The sequence below is a fragment of the Silene latifolia genome, chromosome Y, assembly GCF_048544455.1.
Source record: "Silene latifolia isolate original U9 population chromosome Y, ASM4854445v1, whole genome shotgun sequence".
NCBI classification, from domain to species: Eukaryota; Viridiplantae; Streptophyta; class Magnoliopsida; order Caryophyllales; family Caryophyllaceae; genus Silene; species Silene latifolia.
In genome coordinates, this window is record NC_133538.1 from 19,690,577 (window position 1) to 19,698,471 (window position 7,895).

A 7,895-nucleotide genomic window follows, 5' to 3' on the forward strand; every position below is an offset into this window, starting at 1 on the left:
CTTCTCAAACATCAAGTTGATGGTGTTGATATGAGCACTTAGTTGAGCACCTAATAGTGTGATAAAATCCACCTCATGCTTCCCTCCTCTAGTGGCCTTTCGTGGCCTACTATATTGGGATTATGGACCGCCATTTCTTCGATCTTGGCCCATGTTTGGTTGTCATTAACCTCGGTGAACCTCCCATTAGAGCCAATATTAATCACATTTCGTGAGTCCTCATATAAGCCGTTCCAAAACTATTGAACAAGGAACCACTCACTAAGTCCATGGTGAGGACAAGAGCGACAAGTATCCTTAAATCTCTCCCATGCTTCATATAATGATTCCTTATCCCTTTGCTTGAACCCGGTGATTTGGGCTATCAACATGTTGGTCTTCTCCGGAGGATAGAAGTTCTTGTAGAACGCAAGTGCTAACTTGTTCCATGAATCAACTCCAAGGGTAGCCTTGTCTAGGCTCTTTAACCATTGCTTTGTGGCTCCGATAAAGGAAAAGGAAACAACACCCCTCGAATTTGGTCTTGAGTCACTTCAGTTTTAGAGATTGGATCACAATAGTCACAAAAAGTCTCCATGTGTAGATGAGGATCTTCACTAGGCATCCCTCCAAATTGGCTTCTCTCAACTAGTTGTATGAATGCGGATTTGGCAATGAAATTATCGGTTAAGTGAGATGGTGTTGGAGTACCATTCGGTAGGTTCTCCTCGGTTGGTATGGAATGAGATGAAAATTTAGGCATTGTGGGTTGATTTTGTGGTTGGTTATGAATTGGGTTCTCTTCTCCTTCTCTTGCAAAAGGGTTGGTAAACACAATACTATCCGATTGGACAATACCGATATCCACAAGTTCTCCAATACCCAAACTTGTTGAAGCCCCTCTAGTGGTTCTTCTAAGATTAGTCAAGGTTCTTTCAATTTCGAGATCAATAGGCAAAGGTCTACCTTGTGATCTCCTAGACATGCAAAAAGCAAACAACTAGAAAACAATTAAAACTACCTTGAGGAGTTTGACTTCCCCAAGGTCAAGAAAGACACAACTAAAAACAACAAGTGACAACAATTCAATTGAACACACCATCCCCGGCAACGGCGCCATTGTTGGTGCGGTTCGAAACTTTTTCGTCTAAGTCAACCAACCAAAACAATATTTATAACTAAATAAACTACTCTTAGTAGAGTGGTAAGTAAAGGTCGCATCCCAAAGGACGGGTATTGAATTAAGTTATCGGTTGTAGAAAGTTATGTCTTAGGGTGTCAGAAATTGGGTTGAGATTTGAGATATCAAGCTACACTACTATAACAATGAAATGTAAAGAAATGAAAGTAAAACAAGCAATTAAAGTAAGGGTTTGTAAAGAATAGATTAAGGCACTAGGGTGTCATGGGTTCATAGGGGATTCATGGTGGTGATCATACAAACATGTTTTCATAGTTGCAATCAAGTTATTGTTGTAGTGGAATCGAGTTAGTTTATATCTTACGATTCATAGGAAGATTTTGGTCCCGGAGCCGAGTCGGTCAAGAATTTACAACACCTACAAGTCGACTTACTTTCTTCTTATTCACTTCTATATATGGTCTAACAAGACTCGAGTTAGTTTATATCTTACAAGTCTTGTTGAATAGATAGGAGATGTATAAATGCAAGGTTTCATAGTCTAGCATTTTTCCAAGCATAACATGTGCATAGGTTAACACTACAACAAGCAAGCAATCTTATGATAACATATTAGATTAAGTATGAATCTACCCCCATGTTATAGTTCCCTAATCCCCCATTAACCCTAGCTAGGAGACTACTCACTCATGACTATGGTAAACATGTTAATGAAGGTGTCAATCATATTAGCAAAGTTAAACATGATAAATGAGTAAAGTAATAATTAAGCAAGGATAAAAAGGATTATACCAACTTGAGGATGATCTAAATAATAAGCAAAGAATAATAGAAGAACACTTGATGAATGATGAAGAGTTGTCAAGTCTTCAATAAACCCAAATAGTCTTCAAATTACCCAACTAAAACTAAGAACACTTGAAGGATTAAAGAGGAATTAAGATTTGATTAATATTGAATTAAGGGAATACAACTTGATTAATGCTAAATTCTAACTTGGTAAACTCGGTCGTTAATCCTCTAACACAATGGGGTATTTATACTAATTACAAGTATTAGGGTAACTAAGGGCTTAAATGACGATTAAGTCACTAAAAATATGATTAGTGCTTTGCAAGTCCTAGAGAGAGCCGTCCGGATTGTGGTTGAAGCAAACTCGTGCTGCATAGGGATCCGCTCAACCTGATGGTGAGACGCCCGGATCAAGTCTTGAGACGCCCGACCTAAGCTCGGGCCGCCCGGAATATGGCCTAGACGCCCGGATCAAGGCTTGAGATGCCCGGATCTTCGATCAGCTCTTCTTCTTCTTCTTTGACTGCCTAAGGATCCATGGGGATCAATGGGAGGTCGTGGGCCTCTTCATCATTGCCCATTCCTATTTCATTTATTCACTTAGGCCTTTAGTAATGATCTCCTCTTTGATGCTTGGTCATTAGATGTACTCCATTTAGCTTTGCTTTGCTCCATAGGTGCAAGGTTAGCAATCCTCTCCTACCAAGGACACAAAACCTCAAAGAATATGCAAAGTAGGGAACTAAAGATAAGAAACGGCCCTAATAAGCGCTAGAAAGCGTAGGAAAGAGGCTACTTCGGCGACTAAATGTGCACAAATATGAGTCACATCATATATATTCTAAACTCGTAGAATTTATTAGGTTACACTTTTATTTACTTTGGACGGCTTGAAAATACTTTAGCGTCCATACTTTATTGTTTAATATTTCCTCATTAATTACTAAGGTATTAATCATTCTTCATTAATTTATTATTTAAGTTTTATGCTTTTAATTCGTTATTGTTATTTCATGTCTTTAATTATGTTATTATCCATCTTTATTGTTGTTGTTCAAATCACCATGAGTACATAATTTATTCATCTAGGATGAAGGGGATCTAGGTTGATTAGAAAGGGGATTATTAATTGATTGTTAGTAATATCGTTTAAACTATCTTTTGATTATTGTTCTTCTTCTAATTATATGATTTAAGGCTTGAGTCTATAATTAGTGTAGCGAATTAATGTTTTCACCGACAGGGTTAGACTTAATATAGGCTGCGATAATCAGATAGATTGTGTTTAATTATAGCGATTGCATGTTAGACTTAATCCAAAGGGCATAATAGAATTAATCACTCTTGTGACCTTAGATAGTTTGATTGACCTAACAATTGATTAAGTTAAACCCCATATAATAGACCTAGTGAACCGGAATCCTAGACTCTTTAATATTATTGTTAATCAACTTTTAATTTACTTGCTATTAGTTGATAGAAAACAAACAAAAAAAACCCCCATAAATTGTTAACTTTAAGACACTTTAAATATTAGCAAACTGAATATTACCGCCTCCCAATGGATTCGATACCTGTCTTACACCTAGCTATTTTGTTAGTACTAAGATAGATTTATTCTGATTAGGTGATACGACTTTAGCCTTCTCAAATTTGGCGCCGTTGTCGGGGAGGCAACCATTTTCTTGTTTGTTTTTGTTTATTTTGTCTTTTTGTCTCAGGGAACCTAGTTCCTTGAGACCGTTCTCACACTTTTCTTGTTAGTTTCGTGTATGCCCAGGTCAACTAGGTCCGAGATTCTTCCAATAGATCCCGAGCCAGAGAAGGCTTTTCGCTACAAACGAAAGTTTCAGAAAGAAGTGGGTCAAGTAGAAGACTTGAGTATACTTGACATTGAGACGGAGCATTCTACTACATCATAAAATCAGTCCTTTGAAGAGGACACTATTTCTGATCTCGAAATTCCAGTTCCTAAGTTTACCATCATGCCTACTTTAGCCAGTTATTCCGAGCCTACTTTGGTTTCCATCCCAAAAGGATTCAAGCTCCCTACCTCAGACAATGGAACTTTTGAGATTCGTCCATCTTACATCAATTTGGTGGAACGGAATTTATTTGGAGGTGGAGCCACTGAAGACCCTGCAAAACATATGGATAAATTCATTACTTATTGTTGTTCCATCCCTTTGACTACTGGGGTGACACAAGATCAGGTGAAGCAGGTGCTCTTTCCTTTTTCTCAAAAAGTTGGTGTTGTGGAGTGGTTGCGAGATTTAGATATGGAGGATGAAGGAATTAATGACTGGAATACTCTAGCTCTTGCCTTCTACAAAAGGTAATTCCCACCTCAGAAAACTAATGCGTTGAGAAGTCAGATTACCAGTTTCAAGCAAGTAGCTACTCAAGATTTGAATGAAGCATGGATTCACTTCAAACGTTCGGTCCGTTTAGTTCCCCATCATGGCTTTCATCAGTGGTTTCTTTGCAACCAGTTTTATAACGGGTTGTACGACGATCATCGTGCTTTACTAGATTCTTCAGCTAATGGGAGGTTTCAGGACAACACCAATGATAATACCGCGTGGAAGTTAATTGATCAAATTGATACCCATAATGCTAAGTATGGAAATCCTAGGGGAAGTACGCGTGGGAATGGTGGAGATAGTGCTCTTGCGGCACAGTTGGAGGCTATTTCTACCCAAATTGCTAAGATAAAGACTACCCAATCTTTGGGTAATAAAGAGGTAGTTCATGCTATGAGTCAACAGGAGAAGTCTTGTGCGCGGTGTGGTATGGATGGTCATCGTGCAGCTGAGTGTGTAAGCATATTGGAGCAAGTTAATGCCTATCAATCTTTTAGGCAAGGTACACCTTTCTCTAAATTTTATAATGAAAGAACGAAGGAACATCCTTTCCTTCAATGGTCCAGTCAGAATGTGCAAAATCCACAGCCGCAACAACCACAGAAAAATCCATATACTATTCCTCAGAACTATGGTTATCAAGCACAAGGGGGGTATCAAAGGCAAAATCAAGGAGGTCAGCAGTTTAATAATTAATATCAACAACCTCCTCAACAAAATCCTTAACAAATTCCTCAACAAGCTCCAAGTACTGAGATGGCGGAGTTGAGAGCTCTCTTACAACAAACTTTGGCTATGCAACAAAAGCAGACGGCTCAAATTTCTGAGGTGATTTCCCATAATAAGATGTTGGATACTCAAGTGGCTCACATGGCGGTTCATAATTCTTCAAAACAGCCCGGAAATCTTCCTCCTCAAGGTAAGCAAGCTCATGAGCAAGCTAATGTCATTCAATTGAGGAGCGGTACCACATATCAAAATTTGGAATTCCCAAGTAATGAAGAATAATTACCCGCTAATGAAGATGAAGTACCCTATATGCATCCTAACGGATTGGGTAATTTGGATCTAAGTGACAATGAAAAAAAAGTCGACGAAACTGAAACACGAGATGAAAATAAAAGCGAGAAAAATAAAAAAGACGGATATGACAAGGTTCCTCGATCAAGTAGCATCAGGCTCGATCAAGGAACTTCAGTACTCGATCGAGTGATATCAAGGCTCGATCGAGGAACCTCCCTGGTCGATGACGGTGTTTTAAATGTTGATTCTAAAGCAAAGGATGCCGAGTCGATTACTATTGCACTACCTTTTCCGCATCGTCAACAAAAATCTAAGTTGGACAAGAAGTTTGGAAGGTTTATGGAGGTAGTGAAGAACTTACAGGTAAGTGTTCCTTTTACTGATTTGATCACTCAAGTGTCGGCTTATGCGAAGTTTATAAAAGAAATATTGACAAGGAAGAGGTTCTTTGATGAGGCGGAGACTGTTGCTTTTACTCAAAAGTACAGCGCCGTGTTGCAAGCTAATTCACCACCTAAGCTTGAGGATCCAGGAAATTTTTCTATCCCTTGTCATATCGGTCATATTGCTATTAGTAAAGCTCTTTGTGATTTAGGAGCTAGCGTTAGTGTCATGCCTTATTCTATCTGTAAGAAATTAAATATGGGTCAAATGACTGTGACTAATATGACTTTGCAGATGGCTGACCGATCTATTAAGCACCCATTGGTTGTTTTGGAGGATGTTCCCATTCGAGTTGGGAATTACATTCCCGTTGATTTTGTTATCTTAGATATGGCTGAGGACAACAAAATTCCTATCATCTTGGGTAGACCATTCCTTCACACAGCGGGGGCGCTTATAGATGTTAGGCAAGGGAGACTGACTTTAGCTGTGGGGGATGATACTATTTTTTTTAACTTAGAAAAAGCTTTAAACATCCCATGATAGAAGAAACTTGTCATAGTATTGATGTTGTTGATTTTACTATTGATGAGTGTCTTGTTATGTGTTTAAACAGGGATCCTCTGGAGATTGCCCTTATTTCTGATTCAGCTGCTGAGACGGGTTCATGGAGTTAAGAAGTTGATGAGATTGAGAAGTTGCTAACTGGAGAGGAATGCCCACATCAAAAGGTATGCAGCTTAGGTATCCCATCTAAGGTTATCGAGGTAAAGAAACCTGAACTTAAACCCCTTCCCTCTCATCTTAAGTGTGAATTTTTGGATGACTGTGAAGTGAACCCACTAATTGTCAATGCTAGCCTAACTGAAGGCCAACTTTCTGCTTTGTTGACTATTTTGGAAACTCATAAATGGCCATTGGGTATAGCATTGATGATTTACAAGGTTTTAGTCCTGACTTTTGTATGCGTCGTATTCACTTGGAAGAAGGCCACAAGCCTAGTGCACATGGTCAGAGATGACTAAATCCTTTAATGCAGGAGGTGGTAACGAATGAAAGAGGTACAGAAATTACTTGATGCTGGCATTATTTTCTCTATATTTGATTCTAAGTGGGTCAGTCTTGTCCAAGTTGTGCCTAAGAAGGGAGGTACTACAGTACTAAAGAATGATAAGAATGAATTAATTGCTACTAGACTTGTTACAGGTTGGAGGATGTGTATTGATTATAGGAAGTTGAACACGGCTACTAAGAAATACCATTTCCCACTTTCTTATATTGATCAGATGTTAGAGAGATTAGCATGCTATAGTTATTTTTGTTACCTAGATGGCTACTCGAGTTTCTTTCAGATACCCATTCATCCTGACGTTCAGGAAAAGACTACTTTCACATGTCCATATGGTGTATTTGCTTATAGGAGGATGCCTTTTGGTTTATGTAATGCCCCAGCTACTTTTCAGCGTTGTATGATGGCCATATTTTCTGATTACATAGAGTCTATTATGGAAGTCTTTATGGATGATTTCAGTGTTTATGGTACCGATTTTGATGTTTGCTTGAGAAACTTGACTAAGGTTTTGCAGCGCTGTGAGGAGAGCAATCTTGTGCTCAACTGGCAGAAATGCGACTTCATGGTTACTGAAGGGGTGGTACTTGGTCATTTGGTGTCAGGTAAAGGTATGGATAAAGCTAAGGTTGAGGTAATTGATCAACTCCCGTACCCGGTTAATGTTAAGAGTGTGTGTAGTTTTCTTGGTCATGCAGGATTCTATCGTCGCTTTATTAAGGATTGTTCAAAAATTGCTCAACCTCTAACACAACTGCTTCATAAAGATACACCTTTTATGTTTACTGATGAGTTTGTTAAGTCTTTTGACAGGATTTAACAAGCTCTTATCTCAACTCCTATAATCCGATCTCCGGATTGGAGTCTTCCTTTTGAGATTATGTGTGATGCCAGTGACTATGCAGTTGGAGCTGTTTTGGGGCAAAGAAAAGATAAGGTGTTGCATGCTATTTACTATGCAAGTAAGACTCTTGATGATGCGCAGATCAACTATGCTACTATGGAGAAGGAGCTTCTTTCAGTTGTCTATGCTTTAGACAAATTTAGAGCTTATCTTATTGGTTCTAAAGTTATTGTTCATACTGACCATTTAGCATTAAAGTATCTTTTAACTAAACAAGAAGCTAAACCACGACTTATTAGA

At 38.6% G+C, this 7,895-nt stretch overlaps 1 pseudogene; it reads left to right on the forward strand.

Moving 5' to 3' along the window:
• The first annotated feature begins 264 nt into the window (after positions 1-264).
• On the forward strand, positions 265-363 carry LOC141635710 (small nucleolar RNA R71; annotated as a pseudogene).
• Positions 364-7,895: the final 7,532 nt, after the last annotated feature.